The sequence below is a fragment of the Moschus berezovskii genome, chromosome 15, assembly GCF_049115385.1.
Source record: "Moschus berezovskii isolate FMDL1 chromosome 15, NW_MosBer_1.0, whole genome shotgun sequence".
Lineage (NCBI taxonomy): Eukaryota > Metazoa > Chordata > Mammalia > Artiodactyla > Moschidae > Moschus > Moschus berezovskii.
The window spans coordinates 46454712-46479371 of NC_142474.1; the positions used below are offsets into that span (position 1 = coordinate 46454712).

Genomic DNA, 24660 nt, shown 5'->3' on the forward strand with positions numbered 1-24660 from the left:
GGAGCACAGGCTCCGGATGCATGAACTTCAGTGGTTGCAGCTCCCAAGCTCTGGAGACAGGTTCAACAACTGTGGAGCATAGGCTTTGTGGGATCTTCCCAGATTAGGGATCGAACCCATGTCTTTCTGCATTGGTAGGTGGATTCTTTACCACTGAGCCTCCAGGGAAACCCCCAGCTCTTGTTTTGGGATCCTGCCAACTATAAGATATAAAGCCCAGGCTTCCCTGTGAGGATGAAGCCATACACTTTGGCTGAGCCATTGGTCGGACACGTCAGCCGGGCCAGGCAAACCCTGCCACAGGCCATAGGAGTGAGCCCAGCCCAAACTGCTAACTTGCAGAATCATGAGCTAAGTAAATGGCTGTTGTTTTAAACCACTGAGTTTGGGGGTGCTTTTTAAGCAGCCAAAGCGCTCTGATGTAATATCATCCTTGCATTCAGAAGTAGCCCCATTTTCAAGTAGATTGCCCGTCTCTGAGTGTGTTGAAATAGCCTCCTGCTCCCTGCAGCTCATTAACTGTGAACTCAGGTATTAGCACTGCTGCCCCCTCCCCCCCCCCCCCCCCCAGTACAAGACTTCTAGCAGAATGCTAATCCTCCTAGAAGGACCTGGAAGATGTGGCCCCCTGGCCCCCTGATGAAATGGCTGAGGCCTGGGCGAGAGGCCTGGTGGACAAAAGGCCTGGAGCCCAAGGCCTTGGACTCAAGCTGAGGTCTCTTCTCGTCCACCTGTGTCTCATGCAGCCATGAGACTGGGAGCTGCCCTCTTCCTAATCTTCCAGTGAGGATTGAATTGCCTTTTGGGGGAAATGTCCCACCAGGAGTGGGCAAACGAAACAGATTCCTCTTTTCCACCCTGTCATATAATTTTCAGGGTAGGAGAAAAGATCCTGATGTATTTGGGTTGGGGAGCAGGGAGAGAGCTGTGCCCTAAACCATACTTAATAAATTCCTACTTTCAGTTCACAAGCAAAATCTTGACTGTAACCTGTGAAGGCGTTTGTGAAAAATGCAACCCAAACCATTCTGCTCTCTAGGTTTGAACCACTGAAACTTGAGCGGTGAAGGGGCATCATTTCAGAGACAGAGAGAGGAAGCAGGCATGAAATGGCTTTGCAGCTGCACGTGTGGTATGGGGTTATCCTCCACCATCTGTGTGACCTTGGACAAGTCACCCTCTGGGGCCTGCAGGGCAAGGGAGACTGGAGAGCCCCATAACCTCTTCCTGCTGTCGTTTTCTTACTGGCTTAAAGGGAAAAGTCAGGGAGAGCCAGAGAGGATTCTGAGAGCTGACCACTGGGGTTCGCACTGACCCTGCTCGGTCTACGCATGATGTGCTCACCATCATGACCTGGAGACAGTGTAGTATCATACTCTGGGTCATCACCCAGTTTATATTTGGCCTTGGGATGCTGTCAGAGTATAAACATCCAACATCACCACCCTGCCTGCCACCTCAGCTCAGCACCGGGCACCCTGGACCTGATTGGATAGGTGGGGAAATAGTAGTGGGAGAGGGATTCATTAGCAGCCACTCCATCACAGAGTAACATGCTGTCTCTCAAGGGCAAGCTGTGTGACCCTAGGCAAGTTACTCAACCTCTCTGATCCTTCATTTCTTCCTCTAAAGTATAATGTCATGTGAAACTTTTACAACGTTGCATCATGATAAATACTGAAGGAAAACAGAGGGGGTGCTGATGCCTGCTGTATTACATAGAACATAGGCCAAAGTGAATGGTTCTCTATCTACCTAGTAGAAAATTATGTTGATCCCAAGGTCTTGTTTGGCCTCAACCAGTCACACCACACCTGCTCAGACCTTCTGGGAGGTTCCCATTTTTCAGTTTCAGGATTTTGACTTTGCTCAGTTATTTGTGGACACCTGGGACATACTTTAAAAATTTTTTGACTATAAAATTTTTTCCCCCTGGATTTTATGGGGACATACTTGGTGCCTATTACGGGTTGTTGAATAGATGAAACTGTCCATCTAAAGCATGAAGCTTAGCGCCTACACTCCTAAAGGCTTCACCAACAGCAACTGCTATTACCAACCCCCCATCACCTTTCCCCCACCCCTTCCCGGCCCCCCATGTTGGCGGCGCTCCACTAACCTGGAGTTAGATGACCAGCTGTGGCCGGCAGGGCGGCTCAGGAGTCACCGTGCAGGGAGGTCAGGGTTGGGATCCAGCGTACTAGCTCCCCAGCCCCGGGTCAAGTGACCTGAAGTGCCCACAAGGTCATTCTCCCGTTCTCTCTCCTGATGGTGCGGGGTGACAGCGACTCCAGACTTACCCTCCATCGATGTGTGGATCGAGGAGCTTTGAAGATTTAGCAGAGGCAAACCCGCTGCCTTCGGGCAGGCACAGCAGCCCTTTTCCGTCCCATGGTACAGCTGGGCATCAGTCACTGCCATCGGGTCCACCCCCTCCCCCCCACGTCCCCTGCTCTGCAGTGCTGCCTGGCCCAAGCCCGTGGACTACATTTCCCAGGGTCCCGTGCACGCGGACATCCCCGTTAGGTTCAGCCAATGGGAAGCGGGGAAAGGAGATAGGCACCGCCTCCCCCTCCACGGGAGAAGAGAAACCCCGCGGGGTACCTCCAGCGCCCTCGGCTCTGAACCGTGTCTGCAGCTCTGCAGCTAGGGCGGGCGGTGTCTCCTCCTTGGTTTTAGCTACTAATCTTGCCCTGCTTCCTCTGTCCCTCCAGCCTGAGGGAAGCAGCGGTTTCTTGCCGCTTCTATTAGGTTTTCATCTGCTTCTTCCTACATTAATTCCCTGTGGAATCACTTGGCCTGGACTCTTGTTTTTCTGTTGGGACTCTGGCTACCGCAGCTGCTGGGGAAAGCAGCTTGCAGACAGAGGCCCTGGGCCACCCCTCGGGCCTGGAGATGCTGCCCTTGAAGAAGAGGGTGTGCCCTAGAAGAGCTGTTTTCATTCAGTATTTATTGTGATTCAACCTTGTAAAAGTTTCACATGACATCATACTTTAGAGGAAGAAATGAAGGATCAGAGAGGTTGAGTAACCTGCCGAGGGTCACACAGCTGTGGGTCATCTGGCTCGACATGTCCCCTTGGTCTCACCAACTCCTTACCTAACACGGCCAGGAAGGACCAGCGTATGAGCTCTCACCAGGGTTAAGGGCAGCACTATCTGGACTCCCTGAGTTACCTTGCCTCTGTGTGCCCTCTCCTTACCCCTTGGACCATCAAGTGGCTCCTTTTCCAAGGGATGCCAAGTCCAGGTCTTTTCAAGCTAATTTCTTGTCCTCACCCATCTTCCCATGTAATGGGAAAGGTCTTTATCTAAAGAAATGAAAACTCTAGGACTTCTCTGGTGTTCCAGTGGCTAAGACTCTGTTCTCCCAATTCAGGGGCCCTGGTTTTGATCCCTTGTTGGGGAACTAGATCTCACATGCTGCAACTAAGACCTGATGCAGCCAAATGAATAAAAATGAATACATTAAAAAATAAATAAATAAGCAAAAGCTCTAAATTCAGTCTCTGCTGGGCATCCTCTTTGGAAAGTTACCTCTCTACAGAGGGGAATCTTAGCCCACCCTGAGCAGGTCCCCTGCTTTGGTGCTCAGAAGCCTGTGAGACCCTGTCCCACACCTGCAGACCAGCCTGCCACCTGCTTCCTATTCTAGATCTCCTGGAGGCTCTCAGCTTCCAGCGGGCCCCTCCCATCCCAGGCCCTTTGCTGCTCTATTGTCATCCAGGAAACATATGGGCAGATGTTTTTGGCAAGCCACAGGGGGCTGTGGTTAACCTGAAGGGGCCCAGAGTGGGTAAGTGTACCGCTTGGTGGGGTGTGTTCTCCTCCTGAGCCACCTGGGTGCTCTGGTGAGTGAGTGGCATGTATATTTATAGTGGCACTGACAGTGGTGAATGTACTTTAGCCTCTGAATTAGATTCCTCTCCCCCTGCTTGTAAAGGTCAGGAGCTAAACCTGCAGCTTGAACTACAAGACCCTGATGTAGCAGGTAAGGGATGTGCCGAGGTGTGTTGAGAGCCCCCTTCATTACAGAGGAGGAAACTGAGCCCACCTAGAGACAGGGGCTTGGTCTGAGTATTCTTACAGCAAGGGCCTTTCTTTCTTCTTCTTCTTCTCTTTTTTTTTTTTTTTATATCCTTTTCCATTATGGTTTATCCCAGGATATTGAATATAATTCCCTGTGCTTTACTGTAGGACCTTGTTGCTTATCCATCCTACATATAATAGTTTGCATCTACTAATCCCCAAACTCCTACTCCATCCCTCCCCTTCCAGTCTTCCCCCTTGGCAACCACAAGTCTGTTCTCTGTGTTTGTGAATCTATTTCTGTTTCTTAGATAAGTTCGTGTGTGTCATATTTTAGATTCCACATATCAGAGACATCATATGGTAATTGTCTTTCTCTGCCTGAATTACTTCCCTTAGTGTGATAATCTCTAGCTCCATCCCTGATCCTGCAAGTGGCATTATTTCATTCTTTTTAATGACTGAGTAATATTCCATTATACATATGATGGCTTCTTTACCCATTCATCTGTCAATGTACCCTTAAGTTTTGGCTATTGTGAATAGTACTGCTATGAACTTTTTTTATTTAGAGTTTTCTCTGGATATATGCCCAGTAGTGGGATTACTGGATCATGTGGTAATTCTGCTTCTTGTTTTTTAAGGAACCTCCATACTGTTCTCCATAGTGGCTGCATCAATTTACATTCCCACATTTACATTTCCACAGTGTATAGAAGGGTTCCCTTTTCTCCACACCCTCTCCAGCATTTATTATTTTTAGACATCATTTTAATGATGACCATTCTGACAGGTGTTAGGTGATACCTCATTGTGGTTTTGATTTGCATTTCTGTAATAATTTTGATGTTGAGCATCTTTTCATGTGCCTATTGGCCATCTGTATGCATTCTTTGGAGAAATTTCTATTTAGGTCTTTTGCCATTTTTTGATGGGTTGTTTGCTTTTTGTTATTGAGTTGTATGAGTTGCTTGTATATTTTGGAAAGTAAGCCCTTGTTGGTCGACTCATTTGCAAATATTTTCTCCCAGTCTTGTCTCTTGTTTTGTTTATGGTTTCCTTTGCTGTGCAAAAGCTTGTAAGTTTGATTAGGTCCCATTTGTTTATTTTTGCTTTTATTTCTGTTGCCTTGGGAAACTGACCTAAGAAAACATTGGTACAATTTATGTCAGAGAATGTTTTACCTATGTTCTCTGCTAGGCGTTTTATGATGTCTTGTCTTATATTTAAGTCTTTAAGCCATCCTGAGTTTATTTTTCTGCATGGTGTGAGGGTGTGTTCCAGTTTCACTGATTTGGATGCGACTCTTCAGCTTTCCCAGCACTCCTCGCTTCATAATAACACTCCAGGAGCCTTCCTGGGTGCCCAGCTGGGTCTGGCCTCTCAACTTCCTCTGGGGACATGAGGACTCTGCCAATTCTGCAGCTGCTCCTGAGACTTCGGGGTGGCCCAGCAGGGTGTGGGTCCTCAGGGAGCTCCCAGGCTGCCCGATGGGCACTGCTGGACTGCTGGGTGCTCAGGGGGACTGCCTGGGCCTCCACTCACATCACAGGGGGAGGTGCTCTCTGGGGCCCACCCTTGAGACGGCACCTGTGGCTTGTGAAGCCCTCTCTGTTCCTGGAAGGTGATACTGGGATCTACTCCAAGGAGGCCAGACACACCCTGGGAGATGCTGTGACAAGGAACATTTGGCCAAGTCTCATTTGAAAAGAAGCAGAATGAGCCTGTGTGTATGTGATGTTTGTGTGTGTGTGTGTGTACATGGGTGTGATGTGTGCATGTGCACAACAGACTTCTGTTTGGCATGTGTAAATGTACATGTGTTATTGTTTGCACATGTGTGGATATGTGTGTATGGGAATGTGTGTTTATATGTGTGTTTCATGTGTACGTGTAAGCAAATATGTGTGCTGGACCTGCTTATGAGAGCACACGAGTGTGTGTGTGTACATTTGTGTGTGTCATATGTGTGTGTATTGTGCAGAAGAGGGCTGGGTGTGTATGTGTGTACAGCAGCTCTTACCATTGCATGTTTTCACCTCCTGGCTGTGTTCCCTCCCGGGGAGGAGGCTGCAGGCTGCTGACGAGCCACCCGTGTTGATCAGTCTTCCCTCGTGTCACCATCTTTGGCCCCAACTTTTCTTCTGCTAAAGGTTTGTCTGGAGACTTCTACCTTTTCAGTGATGCCTGGAGATGAGCTGTCCTTCCCACTAATGAAGATGTGTGTGTTCCTCTGGGAAGATTTGGAAAATACAGACGACTTCAAAGGAAAAAGAATCGCCCTTAGTCCCAACACGCAGAGTCCAGGCTGTGGCTTCATGTAACATACCTCTCTGGGCTACAGCTGGGACTTGGCGGGACAGCACAAGAGAGACACACGGGCATTGTTGTCACCCAAGGGCCCTTGATCCCTTACCCCCACCCCTGTCAGGTCTTTGGAACCTGAAGGCTCCTAAGTTGTCTTCCTCTGTTGTTGAATTCTTCATGGCTCACAAGGTCCCTGAGCTGACTGGTTTGGCCAGAGCTATGCAGACAGACACACTGACCTCCATCATGGTTGGGCCAGTCACTAAACCTCTCCAAGTCTCAGTTTCCTCATCTCTAAAATGGGGTAAAAATAACTACCTTGGAGGGTGGTTGCCAGAAATCCCCATCCCACCCAACCCTGTGCTTCTGTGGCTACATCTCTGCTGTGGTTCTAGACCTGCCAGGTGGCCTGAGCCATGGACTCTGGTAACCCTAGCTTCTCCCTTTCTGTCCTGGCCCTAGTGATGGCAGCAGTGACTTACTATTGTTACTAAACTGTCTGGTCACCTCGCCATCCCATTTGGCTCCTCAGGAAGCCCACGCTGCAAAACAAATTTTCTGTGTTAAATTCCCTTGGTTGAAAGACCTCATGTGATTTCCCTTGGTTGAAAGACATGATGTGCAGGGTGGTATCTGGAGCTTTCAGGACACTCACCAGGTGGTACTCAGGTCCATGGCTGTGGCCCCCGTTGGGCTGGTGACATCTTCACCAGCTAACTTGTCCTCCAAATGAAGAGGTTAGGAGCCCTCCCTTCTCCCCTCTCTTGATCTAAGCCCTAACTAGACACGTTTAGCTTTCTCAGTAGATGGTTCAGGGACTTCCCTGGTAGTCCAGTGGTTAAGACTGCTTCCACTGTAGGAGTCAAGGGTTCAATCTCTGGTTGGGAATTAAGATCCTGCATGCTGCAAGCAAAAAAAAAAAAAAAAAGAAGAAGAAGAAAGATGGCCCAGTGGTCCTGGAATCAGCTCTGGAGTAAGGCAGCCCTGGGTTTGAATCTCAGATTCACCATTACTAGCTGGGTGACCCTTGAACAGATCACTTCAACTCAGCTGCATTACCTGAAACCAGGGGGTAAGAACAGTGATTCACAGAGAAAGCGTCAGCACAGTGCTTGATGGAGAGGAAGCCGCCATGTTTGCTAACTGTTATCATTAATATTATCATTACAGCCCCTTCTTTCAAGAACCTGGGATCTTTTCACTTGGATTTTGGCCAATGGACATAAAAATGACTCACCCGTGAAGAGCTCAAAGGTGGCTGGAAAAGGGTAAGCAGATTTGCACAAGGGCCAAGAATCATTGTGGGAAGAAAAAGATAAAAGACCCAGAACCTTCCCTTTGGATGTCAGCCTCAGAGCACCTTGAGTGGGTTGAGGTGGTTGCTGAAAGGACGGGTACCTCGCCGTGATGGAGGCTATGCCTGGTGGGGTCCAGACGGTCACAGAGGGAGGGCCAGCTTGGCACACGCGCAGTCGAGGGCAGATGCTCACGAGGGAAGAGCTGCAACCCTTCACTCATCTGTGTCTCCTCCAGACACTTAGAAGTCCATCTTGGAATCCGCCCCGCCCCTTCTCTCCTCCTCCTTGGCCCACATCTTTGCTTCCACATGAAACACCTTTTCATTTCTTGTTATCCAGCAAACTTCATATCCTTCATGATCCAGCTTTGCGGCCACCAGTGTATAATCTTTTTACACTTCCAGTGTAAGTGATTTAATGTAGGTCATACCTGAATGGTCTAGTGGTTTTCCCTACTTTCTTCATTTTGCAATAAGGAATTCATGATCTGAGCCACAGTCAGTTCCCAGTCTTCTTTTTGTTAACCATATAGAGCTTCTCCATCTTCAGCTACAAAGAATATAATCGATCTTATTTTGGTATTGCCTGTCTGGTGTTGTCCGTGTGTAGAGTCGACTCTTGTGTTGTTGGAAGAGGGTATTTACTATGACCAGTGCATTCTCTTGGCAAAACTCTGTTAGTTTTTGCCCTGTTTCACTTTGTACTCCAAAGCCAGACCTGCCTGTTACTCCTGGTGGCTCAGAGGTTAAAGCGTCTGCCTCCAGTGCGGGAAACCCAGGTTTGATCCCTGGGTCAGGAAGATCCTGTGGAGAAGGAAATGGTAACCCACTCCAGTATTCTTGCCTGGAGAATCCCATGGACGGAGAAGCCTGGTAGGCTACAGTCCACGGGGTCGCAAAGAGTCGGACACGACTGAGCGACTGAACGGAACGGAACGGAACGGATGGGAGCTTTGGCGACATCCCCAGGCTGATACACCCCACCCTCTGTGCTAAGAGTGCCCTTCTGTTCTGTGTCCTCCTGGAAGCTTCTGTGCCCTTTATTAGGATTCTTAGCCCATTGGTCTCTGTGCCTGCATCCTACATTGTACATTCTTCTCTTACAGCACTTGCTTGTGCACTGAGTCGATTCAGTCATGTCTGACTCTTGGCGACCCTGTGTATGGTAGCCTGCCAGGCTCCTCTGTCCATGGAATTTCCCAGGCGAGAATACTGGAGTGGGTTGCCCTTTCCTCCTCCAGGGGATCTTCCTGACGCAGGGGTTGAAACCGTGTCTGTCTCCTGCATGGGCAGGCAGGTTCTTTACCACTACGCCACCTGGGTAGCCCCCAGCACCTATTGCACTCCTATTGTATTACTATAGGAGTAATAGTAATAATAATAATTGGTGACTGTTGGCAGCTTCACCTACATGCCAGGCTCTGTGCCAAAGGTCTCGCAGGCAGAACCCCACTGGACCCTCCCCAGGTCCCTCTGAGGTCCTCATCTCACAGCTGGCTAGAGACCCGTGTTCAAACCTGCCACTGGCTACCCGGTTCTGGAGATTGAACTCTTAAAGACCTGTTGTTGCCCTTGTGACCCCGGGGCCCGAGCCCTCACTCCCCGGAAAGAGCCAAAGAGCCGAGCTTATCTCTACCTTTGTGTACCCAGAGGCTGGCAGGGTGCCCGTCACCCATCGGGCACCTAAGGAGTGCCAGGAGACATAAAGTCACATTGCACTGTGCTGATGTACCAACATTTATTAAACCGTGTCCCCTACCACGGGCGACGGCTTCCGGATACGTCCCTCCTGGGTCTGCGTTCTTTTCTTTGGGTAGGATCCCGGGATCCCGGGGGATGGAAGTCTGGGCCGAAGTCGTGGCGCTGCCTCGCGCCGCCACGTCATCCTCCACGAAGGGGCCGCAGGCAGCGCGGGGCGGCCCGGATCTAGGCGGCCCTCGGGCTCTTCTCACCTGCAGGGGCCCGAGCTTCACTCCCGCCGCCGCCCCCGACCCTGACCTTGGCCCGAGGGGCCGCTTCCAGCTGCGCTCCACCAGCCCCGGCGGCTAGGCAGCCGGATCCTGCCCGGGGAGAGTAGCAGCCAGCCCCTGGGCATCCTCGCCGCCGCTCTTCCCCCTCCGGTTCCTTATTTGGTGGGGAGAGAGGAGGGTGGAGGCAGGCAACCCGGGAGAAAAGTGTAGCGGGTGGGGGTGGGGGGCGGGGAAGGGGTGGCCCTGAGTAACGAGTATGGGGGCGGGGTGAATAAGCCTTCAGTCTCCCTCCCGTCGCTGCTGGGCTGGGGCAGCTCCCGGGTGTCTTCGGACCTTCGCTCCACATCCTCCGTTGGCAGAGAGAGAGGCAGTTTCTACCCTGGCCTGTAGCGTGGGGTGGGATGGGGTGGAGTTGGAGTGGGAGGGCTGGTCAGGGGATGTGGGGCTCCTCACCCCACACCCCCAGCTGGACCCCCTCCTCCCTTCTTTCCTCCCTTTTCCATCTACTTCCACATTTTCTTCTGGCATTTCCACTCTACCTACAAGTAGACGGCCAGAGACAACCTGCCTGGTCAGGGATGGCCAGGTGAGACTAGAGACTTCTACCCAAGCAGAGCTACCAGTAACTCTCACACCCAGGTAAGGGAGTCCTAACCAGTGGCCCATCAGAACAAGACCCAGTTTTCCCCTCAGTCAGTCTCTTCCATCAGGAAGCGTCCATAAGCCTCTTATCCTTATCCCTCAGAGGGCAGACAGAATGAAAACCACTATCACAGAAAACTAATCAAACTGATCACATGGACCACAGCCTTGTCCAACTCAATGGAGCTATGAGCCATGCCGTGTAGGGCCACCCAAGACGGACGGGTCATGGTGGAGAGTTCTGACAAAACGTGGTCCACTGGAGAAAGGAATGGCAAACCACTTCAGTATTCTTGCTTTGAGAACCCCACGAATAGTATGAAAAAAGCAAAAATATATGACACTGAAAGATGAACTACCCAGATTGGTAGATGCCCAAACTGGAGATATAATTCCAGAAAGAGTGAAGAGACAGAGCCAAAGCAAAAACAACGCCCAGTTGTGGATGTGACTGGTGATGGAAGTAAAGGCTGATGCTGTAAAGAGCAGTATTGCATAGGAACCTCGAACGTTAGGTCCATGAATCAAGGCAAATTGGAAGTGGTCAAACAGGAGATGACAAGAGTGAACATCAACATTTTAGGAATTGTGAACTAAAATGGACTGGAATGGGTTGATTTAACTCAGATGACCATTATATCTAGTATTGTGGGCAAGAATCCCTTAGAAGAAATGGAGTAGCCATCATAGTCAACAAAAGAGTACGAAATGCAGTACTTGGGTGCAGCCTCAAAAACGACAGAATGATCCCTGTTCATTTCCAAGGCAAACCATTCAATATCACAGTAATCCAAAGCTATACCCTGACCTATAATGCTGAAGAAGCTGAAGTTGAACAGTTCTATGAAGGCCTGTGAGACCTTCTAGAACTAATACCCAAAAAAGATGTACTTTTCATTATAGGGGACTGGAATGCAAAAGTAGGAAGTCAAGAGATATCTGGAGTAACAGGCAAATTTGACCTTGGAGTACAAAAAGGGCAAAGGCTAACAGATTTGCCAAGAGAACGCACTGGTCATAGCAAACACCCTCTTCCAACAACACAAGAGAAGACTCTACACATGGACATCACCAGATGGTCAATACCGATATGAGACTGATTTGCAGACGACGATGGAGGAGCGCTGTACAGTCAGCAAAAACAAGACCAGGAGCTGATCGTGTCTCAGATCATGAACTCCTTATTGCCAAATTCAGACTTAAGTTGAAGAAAGTAGGGAAAACCACTAGACCATTCAGGTATGACCTAAATCAAATGCCTTACGATTTAACAGTGGAAGTGAGAAATAGATTCAAGGGATTAGATCTGATAGACAGAGTTCCTGAAAAACTATGGACAGAGGTTCATGACATTGTACAGGAGGCAGTGATCAAGACCATCCCCAAGAAAAAGAAATGCAAAAAGGCAAAATGATTTTCTGAGGAGGCCTTACATATAGCTGAGAAAAGAAGAGACGCAAAAAGCAAAGGAGAAAAGGAAAGATATAAGCATCTGAATGCAGAGTTCCAAAGAATAGCAAGGAGAGATAAGAAAGCCTTCCTCAGCAATCAATGCAAAGAAATAGAGGAAAACAATAGAATGGGAAACACTAGAAAGCTCTTTAAGAAAATTATGCCAAGGGAACATTTCATACAAAGATGGGCACAGTATGGGACAGAAATGGTATGGACATAACAGAAGCAGAAGATATTAAGAAAAGGTGGCAAGAATGCACAAAAGAACTGTACAACAAAGATCTTCACGACCCAGATAATCACGATGATGTGATCACTCACCTAGAGCCAGACATCCTAGAATATGAAGTCAAATGGGCCTTAGGAAACATCACTACAAACAAAGCTAGTGGAGGTGATGGAATTCCAGTTGAGCTACTTCAAATCCTAAAAGACGATGCTGTTAAAGTGTTGCACTCAACATGCCAGCAAATTTGGAAAACTCAGTAATGGCCATGGGACTGGAAAAAGTCAGTTTTCATTCCAATCCAAAGAAAGGCAATGCCAAAGAATGTTCAAACTACCACCCAGTTGCACTCATCTCACATGCTAGCAAAATAATGCTCAAAATTCTCCAAGCCAGGCTCTAACAGTACATGAACCGCAAACTTCCAGATGCTCAGGCTGGATTTAGAAAAGGCAGAGGAACCGGAGATCAAATTGCCAACATCCGTTGGGTCATCGAAAAAGCAAGAGAGCTCCAGAAAAAACATCTAATTCTGCTTTATTGACTATGCCAAAGCCTTTGGTTGTGTGGATCACGACAAACTGTGGAAAATTCTTAAAGAGATGGGAATCCCAGACTACCTTACCTGCCTCCTGAGAAATCTGTATGCAGGTCAAGAAGCAACAGTTAGAACTGGACATGGAACAACAAACTGGTTCCAAATTGGGAAAGGAATACGTCAAGGCTGTATATTGTCACCATGCTTATATAACTTATATGCAGAGTACATCATGCGAAATGCCAGGCTGGATGAAGCACAAGCTGGAATCAAGATTGCCAGGAGAAATACCAGTAACCTCAGATATGCAGATGACACCACTCTTAGGCAGAAAGCAAAGAAGAACTAAAGAGCCTCTTGATGAAAGTGAAAAAGCTGTCTTAAAACTCAACATTCAGAAAACTAAGATCATGGCATCTGGTCCCATCACTTCATGGGAAATAGATGGAGAAACAGTGTCAGACTTTATTTTTTGGGGCTCCCAATCACTGCAGATGGTGATTGCAGCAATGAAATTAAAAGACGCTTGCTCCTTGGAAGAAAAGCTATGACCAACCTAGACAGCATGTTAAAAAACAGAGACATTACTTTGCCAACAAAGGTCCATCTAGTCAAAGCTATGGTTTTTCCTGTAGTCATGTATGGATGTGAGAGCTGGACTATAAAGAAAGCTGAGCACTGAAGAATTGATGCTTTTGAACTGTGTTGTTGGAGAAGACTCTTGAGAGTTCCTTGGACAGTAAGGAGATCCAACCAGTCTATCCTAAAGGAAATCAGTCCTGAATATTCATTGGAAGGACTGATGCTGAAGCTGAAACTCCAATACTTCGGCCACCTGATGCGAAGAACTGACTCATTTGAAAAGACCCTGATGCTGGGAAAGATTGAAGGCAGGAGGAGAAGGGGATGACAGAGGATGAAATGGTTGGATGCCATCACCGACTTGATGGACATGAGTTTGAGCAAACTCCGGGAGTTGGGGATGCACAGGAAGGCCTGGTGTGCTGCAGTTCATGGGGTCGCAAAGAGCTGGACATGACTGAGCGACTGAACGGACTGAACTGAATCAGTTGCAATGACAACCCACTCCAGTATTCTTGCCTGGAGAATCCCATGGACCGAGGAGCATGGCAGGCTACAGCCCATGGAGTCGCAAAGAGTCAGACACAACTGAGCACAGCAGAATCAATTGAGACCTATCTACTTGCCTGTAGGTTTTAGGGTTGCCAGATAAAATCCAGGATGCCCAGTTAAGTTTGAATTTCAGATAGGCAATGCTTGCAACTTTTAATATTTGTCCCATGCAATATTTAATACAAGTATGTCCCCAGTATTGCATAGGACACCCTCCTACACTAAAAAAATTATTCAGTGTTCATCTGTGATTCAAATTGAACTAGGCATCCAGTTTTTGATTGAACGAGGCTTTTTTTATTTGCTGAATCTGGCAACCCTTTCCCTGAATTTGAAACTCAGAATTCTGCCCCCTCCCCTACCCCAACCAGCCTCTTTTTTTTCACCTTCTCGGTGGAGGTTCGGCCTCTCCTAGACCCAGGCTCTTTCTAATTTTCCTCCTCCCCTGGTTTTTATTTATTTTAGCAAAATCACACTGGGTATCGATTTCAAAGTCTTTGATGTTATACCGGACGCTTGGGTTGAGGTTGCCTGAGCTTTAGGAAGGTTTCCTCAGGACACTGGGAGGAAATTAAAGCTCAGAAAATATGCTTGACATTTTTTCTTTCCTCCTGAAAAGTGGGTTGGGCTCCGTCCTGGTCACGGGAGCGCAAACAGTGGAGTGAAGGCCAAAATCCCCCGCTTCTCAAGCCTCCACCGGCTGCGGTCCCGGCCCGTGAGTGATTTATCTCCAGCTGCACTGGCGGCTTTCCCAGGGTTTCCATCCTCAGCTGAACTTATTCAGGGAGGCCCTGAGCCTGCAGGCTCCAAGGGATCCGAGAAGTCAGCAAGACTGGGGTTTCCCAAGCCATACTGTGCTCATGGATTCCCTGAGGAGCTTTCTCCAGCCCTAGCGCTGGGGCTCATGAACCCAGGATCTCTGGACGTGGACCCAGGCATTGTGAGTTTGAAAAGAAACTCCTGCGAGGATTCTAGCGGGAGGCCCCGGGAGCCGGAGCCTTGCTGCTCTGGCTGGTGGGAGTTGATGGGTAAATGCCCCAGGTCCCTTCCCCTTGGCTGGGGTAACTCCGAGGCCCTTGCCTTGCTCTGGTGGTCACCCAGCTGCCCACAGCGGTAACTGGCTTCCTTCACTTCCTGGGTGCTTTTGGTTGTAGTCAACAGGCACCAGGCTTGCTCTCTGTCCTCTTTTCTCTTCCATTTTTTCATCCGACCTCTTCTGTGCGTGAGCACCCACTCAGTTGTGTCCGACTCTTTGCGACCCCATGGACTGTAGCCCATCAGGCTCCTCTGTCCATGGGATTTTCCCAGGCGAGAATACTGGAGTGGGTTGCCATTCCCTTCTCCAGGGGATCTTCCAGACCCAGGAACCGAACCTGTGTCTCCTGCGTCTCCTGCATTTGGCAGGTGGGTTCTTTACCACTGACCCACCGGGGAAGCCATAGAGTCCATCACAACCATCCAGTCTGGCTGCTAACCCTAACCCCTATTCTCACCAACTGCCCTAATTTTCCAAGCCTTCATATCATGGTTGCATGTGTCTTCTAGAATTTCCATCTTCAAGATAACTGGGTTACTTCTGCGCCACTCCCCAGAGCATTCCCTGGGAATTTTTTTGTTTTGTTTTCTAATGACTTTCAGGTTGGTTATTTGTACCAGCCACTATGCCACGGGGCTTACTGAAATTGACTTTTACCAGTCAAGTCCCACCCCTGGGTCCAGGGTGGGGTCAGACATACAGTCTTCATGACTGCCAGGTGGTGGGGGGTGGACCTGGGGGAGCTTTGTCAGCAACCACAAGGTAAAAGAAGGGTGACCTGCAGAGGAAGGGGTGGGGTGGGACAGGAGAGTAGAGGGGTTGTGGGAGCCCTGAGCATCCTAAGCTGATTCTCAGAAAAGGCAGTGTCCTTTGACAGTTCTGAGGCTCTCTAACTGTGGTTTCAGCTCCTGGCAAACTTCTTTTTTCCACTGTGGGCGGGGTTGTCTGTTAGCCTGGCTGTGTCTATGGAAGGGGCCTCCAGAACAGATCCTGTGCCTGTGGTTTATTAAGGAAGCTCTCCCAGAAGAAACTTTGAAGGGAGTGGAGAAAGCAGGTCATGACAGGGGGAAGGCCACAGCAGGAGCAATTTTAGGCAGAGTCTAGCAGAGGGTGTGTTAGCCTTGGGACCTCTGGAACGTGAGGGATGCTCAGGGTTATCCTGACTCGAGGCAAGAGGGCCAAGTGTCCATACTCCTGTTAGTCCTTCACCAAAGCTGGTGGATGAGTGGGGTGTGGGAGAAGACTGGGAAGTTCCAGTGCTCCAGGCTTACTGTCTCCAGGCAAGGAAACTCTGTGGCAGGCGGGCAGCCTTTCAAAGACGAGCCCCAGGGGCACTCTCCAGAGAGCAAAAGTCCTTTTGAGTGGGGAGGAGTCAGTGATACATGCTGTTAAATGGAGACCCAAGGGGTGCGTGGGGCCCCTAGCATTGCCCACTTCAGGCCACAGTGGCCAGATCAGACAAGTCCACTCATCAGCTTTCACCCATAAAGCAGGGTCTCCGCCTCTGACCTGTCAGCCCAGCTCTCACATTAATTTTTCTCAGCCCCCAGTGAGCTGGTCTGCCAGTGCCTTAAGGCCACTGCACTTGTTGTTAGTCGCTCAGTCGTGTCTCACTCTTTGTGACCCCCTGGACTGTAACCCACCAGGCTCCTCTGTCCATGGAGTTCTCCAGCCAAGAATACCAGAGTCCTTTCCCTTCTCCAGGGGATCTTTCCGACCCAGGGACCGAACCCAGGTCTCTTGTGTTGCAGGCGAATTCTTTACTGTCTGAGCCACCAGGGAAGCTAGTTGCCAACATTTAAATCTCAGGCGATTTGTGCATAAGAATCTGGGTCTCTAGGTCAGGTTTATTATCGGAGGTCCATGCTCCACGTGGCCACAATTGGTGGAGGCCGCCGTGTCTTCCTGTGCTGATCAATATTAGTGGAGGGTCCTGATGCCACAGCCCCCACTGTTCTCTATCATGTTCCAGACACATGCACTATAATTTTTCTTCCTAGGAGAGTCAAGAGGAAAGATGCTGGACTCACATCTATCAAGTGGAGGGAAACACACGGCCGAGGATGGTTAATATGGACATGAGATGTGTTTGCGTCTGAAGACTGCAGCCCAAGATGCCCATAGGAAGCCTCCATCCTGGTGCCCACTGGGCCGTGAGTTTGCCCCTCCAGCTATGAGCTCGGCGCCCCCACCAGACGCTTCCTTTTCCACCAGGATCCAGCTGCTCGCCAGCCCCTCCCCCACCCCACTTTGTTAGAAGCAGCTGTTTTTCCCCTTCCAGCCCTCCAAGTGCTGATTTCATTTCTTTCCCGACAGAAGTTTGGAGCCAGGAGGGAAATGGTTTGGCAGGAAATCAACAAGCCATGGGAGGAAGACGACAGAGTGGAGAAAGCAGACGCCTCACAGAGGGGCTGGGCCGAGGCAGTCTGAGTGGGCAGACTGGACGGGGCTCCGAAGACCCCCGGAAGTCCCTGCAAGTCCCTGGAGTCCGGGTGGGTCAGTGGCCTCCGTGGACTTTGCTTGCTCTCCTCTGAGTTGCTCTTAGCAACTTTAGCTGGGATGGAGTCCAGAAAGTTCTTTTTCCTAGCAGTTTTTCTCTGTGGTGTCGCTGGAGAGAGGTGAAGGCAAGCTGTGGGGAGGAAGGGAACGATGGGGACTTGTGGCTGGCAGGGGACATTTGAACATGTGTGTTGAATGTTGACAGTGCCAGGGCAGGAGATGAGAGGTACCGGAGGACCAAAGGCTGGAGAGCTGTAATGTGTGCAGGCCGTTGAGACTCAGCACCCATGGCCCCTGGGACAGGTGGCCCAGGCCGGAGGAGCCCAGTCCCCCGCTCCCCAAGGTCTCACGTTGTCTCTCCACCCTCACCCCAGCCACAGCTGCTCTGGCTCTTCTCCCCGAAATCGCCCTTTCCTCCCAACCCAGCGAAACCAGCGTCTTTTGAGTTCTGGAAAAATTCCTCTCCCCTTAACTATGCCATAAAAGGGCTGAAAGTTTCCAAAAGGAACACTTAACTAAGACATAGAGGGGAAAAGCTGGGCACAGAGAAACGGCTGATGTTACAGAGCGCAGACCCACGTCCAGCTCTACCGCACGTCTGGTGGGGGGTCGCCTGGGGGTGCAGGAGCCGACTGTTCTTGGAATTCCTTGACTCGGTCCAGACTGCGTGGTGGCTGCAAACACAGGCCAACTTCTGGGCAGAAATGTGGCTGGTGGGGTTGGGGGGCTGCTTCCAGCCTCGTGGGACCTTCGGGTTGGGCAGAGGCTGCTAGGCCCAGGACTTTGTCTGAGAAGGGGCTCTCCACACCTCCACCCTGCCCTGGGCTGAGCCAGGGCCTTCTCAGCGGCCCTCCCCCACCCAGCCACCTCCTTGAGTCTAGTCCTGGCCCTGCCTCCTTCTTCGTTCTTCTCTTGGAGGTGACTGGCTCCTGGCTTAGGAGAGCCCACCACCCCTCTCCCCACACCACCAATCTCTCTCTGCCTGGCCAGTTTGCCAGAAGCATGTTCCCTGGGTTTGGGGCTGGCTTCAGCCTGGAGCAGCGGGGTACATTGGGCCCTCCAATTGGTCTCTCCATTTCCAAGCCTGCATCACCTTTGGGGTCCCCTAGGAGTCTGGTTTCTGTCTTGAGGGATTGAACTTGTCCATGAGGAAGACGTGGCTGATCTACCCAAGTGTAAAGTGTGTTATTTTTCAAAATAGGTAAAACATCTACATGTTAGTATAATTACACATGAAACATAAGTGGCTTCACCCCTCTATCCCTTCTTCTTCTCTAGAGAGAACCACGACCTGTACGTCTTCCAGAGGCAGTCCCTGCAAGCATATATATGTGTATATTTTGTGCAAAGTATGTAGAAATGTATAGATTATATACATTTGTATGTACATATAAATATATGCAGGGCACACATGCACACACACACACACACAGAGTCAGCCCTTCCTATCTGCAGGTTCCACACTATGGGTTCAATAAATTGTGGATCAAAAATATTCCCCCAAAGGAGGAAAGAGAGGGTAGAATATACGGAAAGTGTAACATGGAAACATACATTACCGTATGTAAACTAGATAGCCAATGGGAATTCGCTGTGTGACTCAGGGAACTCAAATGGGGGTTCTGTAACAACCTAGAAGGGTGGGATGGGGAGGGAGGTGGTAGGGAGGAAAAGGGAGGGGACATAGGTATACCGGTGGCTCATTCATGTTGATGTTTGGCAAAAACCAACATAATACTGTAAAGCAATCATCTTTCAATTAAAAGGGGTTCCCTGATAGCTCAATTGGCAAAGAATTGGCCTGAAATGCAGGAGATCCTGGTTCGATTCCTGAGTTGGGAAGATCCACTGGAGAAGGGATAGTCTACCCACTCCAGTATTCTTGGGCTTCCCTGGTGGCTCAGCTGGTAAAGAATCCACCTGCAATGTGGGAGACCTGGGTTTGATCCCTGGATTGGGAAGATCCCCTGGAGAAGGGAACAGCTACCCACTCCAGTATTCTGGCCTGGAGAATTCCATGAACTGTATAGTCCATGGGGTCCCAAAGAGCTGGACACACTTTCACTTTTCAATTAAAAATAAATTTAAAAAATTCCTCCCCCAAATTCCAGAAAGTTCCATAAAGCAAAACTTGGATTTGCTGTGTGGGCCAGCATTATATTAGGTATTGTAGGTAATCTAGAGATGGTTTAAAGTTTATGGGTGGATGGAGGTCTATCATATACAAACACTACACCATTTTATATGAGGAACTTGAGCACCTGAGGATTTTGGGGTGTGGCTGGAGGTGGGGGTAGGGGACTGAACCCAATCCCACTGTGGGAGGGGCAACTGTATATAAATTCATTTAGTATATTTTGGAGATAGTTTTGTATGGGCACAGAAAGTGCTTCTTCATTTTAAAAAGTGGCTGCTAGTATGCCTTGTAGGATTGTATGTTTGTTTAACCAATTCTTTATTTCCAGGCCTTTGGATTGCTCCCAATCTTGCTATCTCTCTAAGTCACAGTGAGCATCTTTATCTTTCTAACTAGACTGCTTGGTGCAAGTGCCTACATGTCTGCAGGATAAATCCTGGCAGTGGTGTTCTTGGCCAAAAGATATGTGCATTTTTAGTTTTGATAAATATTGTCAAAATGCCCTCTAGGGCGACTGTACTGATTTCTTAAGTCCCATCAACAATATTTGACAGCGTCTGTTTCTCTACACCCTCACCAACACAGAAGTCCATCAAACTTTTTGATATTTACCAGCCCAGGAGTTAAAGTAATTGGTATGTAGTAGTCATTATAATCTTTCTTCTTTATACCAGTGTAGTTAAAGCATCTTCTCATTATATTCAAAGACCCTTCATTCCCATTTCTATAAGTTCTTTTCTAACCTTTCCCATCTTTTTTTTTTTTTTTGGCTGTACCACCTAGCATGTAGGATCTTAGTTCCCGTACCAGGGGTTGAACCCATGCCCCCTGCAGTGGAAACACAGAGTTTTAAACATTGGACCACCAGGGCGTTCCCCATCTTGGTTTTTTTTTTCTTAATTAGATTGTTGGCCTTTTTCTGGACTTCCCTGGTGGTTCAGATGGTAAAGAATCTGCCTGCAATGTGGGAGACCTGGGTTCGATCCCTGGGTTGGAAAGATCCCCTGGACAAGGGAAAAGTTACCCTCTCCAGTATTCTTGCCTGGAGAATCCCATGGACAGGGGAACCTGATGGGCTACAGTCCATGAGGTCGCAAAGAGTCGGACATAACTGAGCGACTTTCACTTCACTTCCATCTGTCACCATACATAAAAATTAGTTGGCTTTTTTCTTATTGATATCTAGAAGTGCTTTATATATTAAGGAAATTGGCCTTTGCCAACCCCCAAGTTGTAAATCTCTTTGTATTTTGTTTATATTTGGACTTTTATTTGACACTTGAATTTAAATTTTTAATATAATTTATTACTTCAAAAAAATGCCTTCCAGATTTTGTTTTGCTGAGAAAAATCTTTCCCACTCTGAGATTATTTAAAAAACTTATTCCATTTTTCCTAATGCTTATATGGTTTGTTTTAATGTTTAAATTTCTGACCCATCTGGAATTTATTTATTTATGTACTTATTTATTTATTGAAGTGTAGTTGATGAACAATATTATGTTAGTGTCAGATGTACCACATAGTGATTTGACAATCAAATGAATTATGAAATGATCATAGCAATAATTCTAGTAACCATCTGTCACCATACATAAAAATTAGTATTTATTACTATATTCTATTAGCTGTAAACCACATCCCTGTGAATTATTTATTTTGTAGTTGGAAGTTTGTGGCTCTTCGTCTCCTTCAGCTATTTCACTCAACCCCTGACCTGTTGGTGACACCTGTTTCTTCTTTGTTTTTATGAGTCTGTTTCTGTTTTGTTTGTTAGATTCCACATATAATGAAAATGCCATGTGTAGTATCTGTCCCTCCCTATCTGATTTATTTCACTTAGCGTAAAACACTCTAGATTTATCTGTGTTGTTGTAAATGGCAAAATTAAATTCTTTTTAATGACTAATATTCCATGTGTCTGTGTGTGTGTATGTATATATATACATATATATATATATAACCTGAACTGTATCCATATATAAAAACTAATCAGTATCCATTCATATACTGGTAAGCACTTAGGTTACTTCCATATCTTGGCTATTGCAAATAATGTTGCAATGAACATAGGGATGCATATACCAAATATTTCAAATTAAATAATATTTCAAATTAGTGTTTTGTTTTCTTCAAGACATTACCCAGGAGTAGTATTGCTGGCTCATATGGTAATCCTATTTTTGATTTTTTGAGGAACCTCCGTATGTTTTCCATAGCGGCTGCCTCTTTTTCCACTTCCAGCAACAGAGTGTGAGTATTCCCTTTCCTGCACATTGTTGCCAGCATTTGTTATCTGTGGTCTTTTTGATGGTGGCCATTCTGACAGGTGTGAGCTGACATCTCATTGTGGTTTCAATTTGCATCTCTCTGATGAGTAGTGGTGCCAAGCATCTTTTCTTGTGTCTATTTTGGGCTGAGGAGTAAGGTGGGGATCCTGCTTTATTTTTCCCAGGTGGCCGCCTGATTGTCCCAGTGAATCAGGCTCTTCTGAAGGCTCCCTCTTTTCTCCATGGATATAAACTATGAAACCACTTTCTTCGGCACATATTTAGTGGGGAGCTGGTGGGGAGGTGGGTGACAGGTCCTGGTTTAGTCTCAACCCCATTTTCTTGAGTGGTTCAGTTCAGAATCCAAACTTGCAAATTCCACTCGGGGAAGCAGAAGCCCTGCAGTTCATGAGGCATCTCTTTTCTCCTTGGTGGGGTAACTCCTTGGTCCTACCTTCCCCACTCTCCCCACCAGGGCCACAAAGCACACCTTCCACTCGCCCCTGTGCAGTGATGGAGGAACCCTGGGTCTGGTCTCTGTGGAGCACATCCAGGTCTGGTCTGTGCTCATCCACACCCAGGGGCTTCAGAGACTTCCAATCTCTTTATCTTCAGGGTATACCTCTTGGTGGCTCCTCACCCACCCGGTTTAAGGATGAAGGTGATAAGGCTTGGAGAGACTGTGCCAGCTCAGGATTGGATCCCGAATCTGAATACCCAGGGTCAAATTCAAGACCTTGTCCTCAGCACCCACAATTTTCCACACCTCTTTAAATCTCAGGATTCCCCTCTGCAGGAACTACTGACCCCACCAGGACCCCTCTCCCTGGGTGCCACCTGGTACTATCAACACCCTCCTCTGCAGACGTCTATCAGGGCCAACTCACTGCTGGGCCACCGTGAATGGTAGTGAATTTTCTTTCTTATTATTTCCAGTTTTACCGGAAACGCAGCGTGATGGCCAGTCCATACTCTGAATTCGTGGTGAACCGACCGGCACCTGTGTTTGGAAGGAGGGACATCACTGGTCCAATGGACCCAAGTCACCAGCCATCAACATGGCCCCTCTTGCTGCTCTGGTGCTGGGAACTTCCACAATCACACTCGTGCTTTAAAGGCCACCTGGGTAATTTTCTTGCTCTAAATCTGAGCTTATTCAAAGAAAAATGACTTTGGCTTGGCGTGTGAAAAAGGTCAGGTCATTGTACTGTTGGAAATGGCTACATGCTTGCAAAGAACGGAGAATTTTCTGAGCGTGTGGCTCCCTCAGCGCCTTTACCATGATTTATTTCTCCCTTTGTGTGGAGTCAGGGTGAGTGTTTTTAAAAAGTCATCTGGAAGCCTCAGCATCATGTCACCCGCAGGAGGGGGTGGGTCAGCTGGCCACTGCCGTCCAGGGGAGGGATGTGTTTTTGACTAAAATATGAAAAGTTTCAACATTCATTCTAGAATCTACCAATACTCGCTATTTTTTCCTTTCATAAGCAATTGTTTAAAAAGGATTTTTATTTTATGTTCATCTTAATTTCCCCTGACTTTTCATTTGAAAAAATTTTCAGCCACAGAAAACTGTGACAATAATAACTGTCAAATTCATCACCAGTTAACGTTTTGCCACATTTACTCTATCTCGCTATAGAAGCACAGACGTTGGTCCAAAAAAATTCAGTAATATTTCCTTCCTTCTTTTCTTCTTGGTTCTTTTTTTTCCCCTGGACTATTTGAAAGTTGCACATTTTGTGCAGGTAAGCCTGCACATCTATTCTAAGACATGAACATTCTCCTTCATAAGAACAAAACCCTTATCACACCAGTGAATCTTACACAGAGGCATATCTGGTCTCTCTCTGGGGCCAATATTCAGATTTTGTCAGTTTTCCTAATCCTGGCCTTTCCCTCTTGATCCAGGGTCCAGATAAGGCCCATCACCTCTCCCCACTGCTGGGTCTTCTCTACCACCTCTCATTTGAACCTTCTCCTACCTACCTTGTCTTTCCAGATGGGGGTATTTTAAAGCGTTCATGTTGTTCGTTTGGCAGTTGTGTGTGCATGCTTCGTTGCTCAGTCGTGTCTGACTCTGCAAGCCCGTGGATTGTAGCCTGCCAGGCTCCTCTGTCCATGGGATTTCCCAGGTAAGAATACTGGAGTGGGTTGCCATTTTCTTTTCCAGGGGATCTTTCTGATCCAGAGATTGAGCCCACATCTCCTGCATTGCAGGCGGATTTTTTTTACCTGATGAGCCATCCGGGAAACCCATTTGTTTTTCAGAATTCTCTTCAATTTGGATTTGACTGATTCCTCTTTATGAAGAAACTCGGGTGAACTATTGTCTACTTTCCCAGAGTCTCGATCTTAAGTTTTATTCTGCTTTTGAAGAGCTGCTCACATGAAATAAAACCCAGAAGATGCAGAAGAATTCATACTCAGGGGTCTCTCTCCTTTTCTGTCCCTTCCTGGAGGCAATGTGTGCTCCAGATTTCTGTGTCTCCTTCAGAGACTACACCCCAAGGACCTGTCTAAGGATGGCTCCACACCTTCACCTGGGGAGTTCAGTGGGTGTGACTGTCTTGTCTGCTACTCTCTTGTCTAGAAGCCTCGAAAGGCCGTCAGAAGGCCCACTAAGATGCTTATCGGGCCACTGGTCCTTCCCCTCCCTTCTCACCCTGTCGCAATGGTCTCCCTCCTGAGTGAGACAGGCTGGGACCTAGGACCCTCTACCTGCGTCCTTGCAGGTTGCACCTGGACAGACATTCAGGAAACACTTGTGCAGAGTGGCTGTGCCTGCACACACACATAGCATACATACACACACATGCCACACATGCACACACCCACCATACACACATACACATATACCACACACACCCCACACACACCATGCACAGACACACAACACACACACATGCATACACCACACCATATGCACACACACACCATACACACATACCCCCACACACACACCACATACCATATACACACATACACTATACACACGCATACCATATACACATACACTCCACACACCATACACTCACACACACCATACACACACACACACACCATATACCCACATACACCATACACTCACACACACCATATGCTTACGCTGACACACACCACA

The 24660-nt window shown here is 48.1% G+C and overlaps 1 long non-coding RNA gene across 1 annotated transcript; it reads left to right on the forward strand.

Annotated features, from left to right (window-relative positions):
• The first annotated feature begins 3889 nt into the window (after window positions 1–3889).
• On the forward strand, window positions 3890–23945 carry LOC129558856 (uncharacterized). Its single transcript, XR_016039174.1, has 7 exons — window positions 3890–3990; window positions 7506–7603; window positions 16634–16786; window positions 16950–17129; window positions 22476–22665; window positions 23539–23671; window positions 23808–23945. It is a non-coding gene; the product is annotated as an uncharacterized LOC129558856 (long non-coding RNA).
• Window positions 23946–24660: the final 715 nt, after the last annotated feature.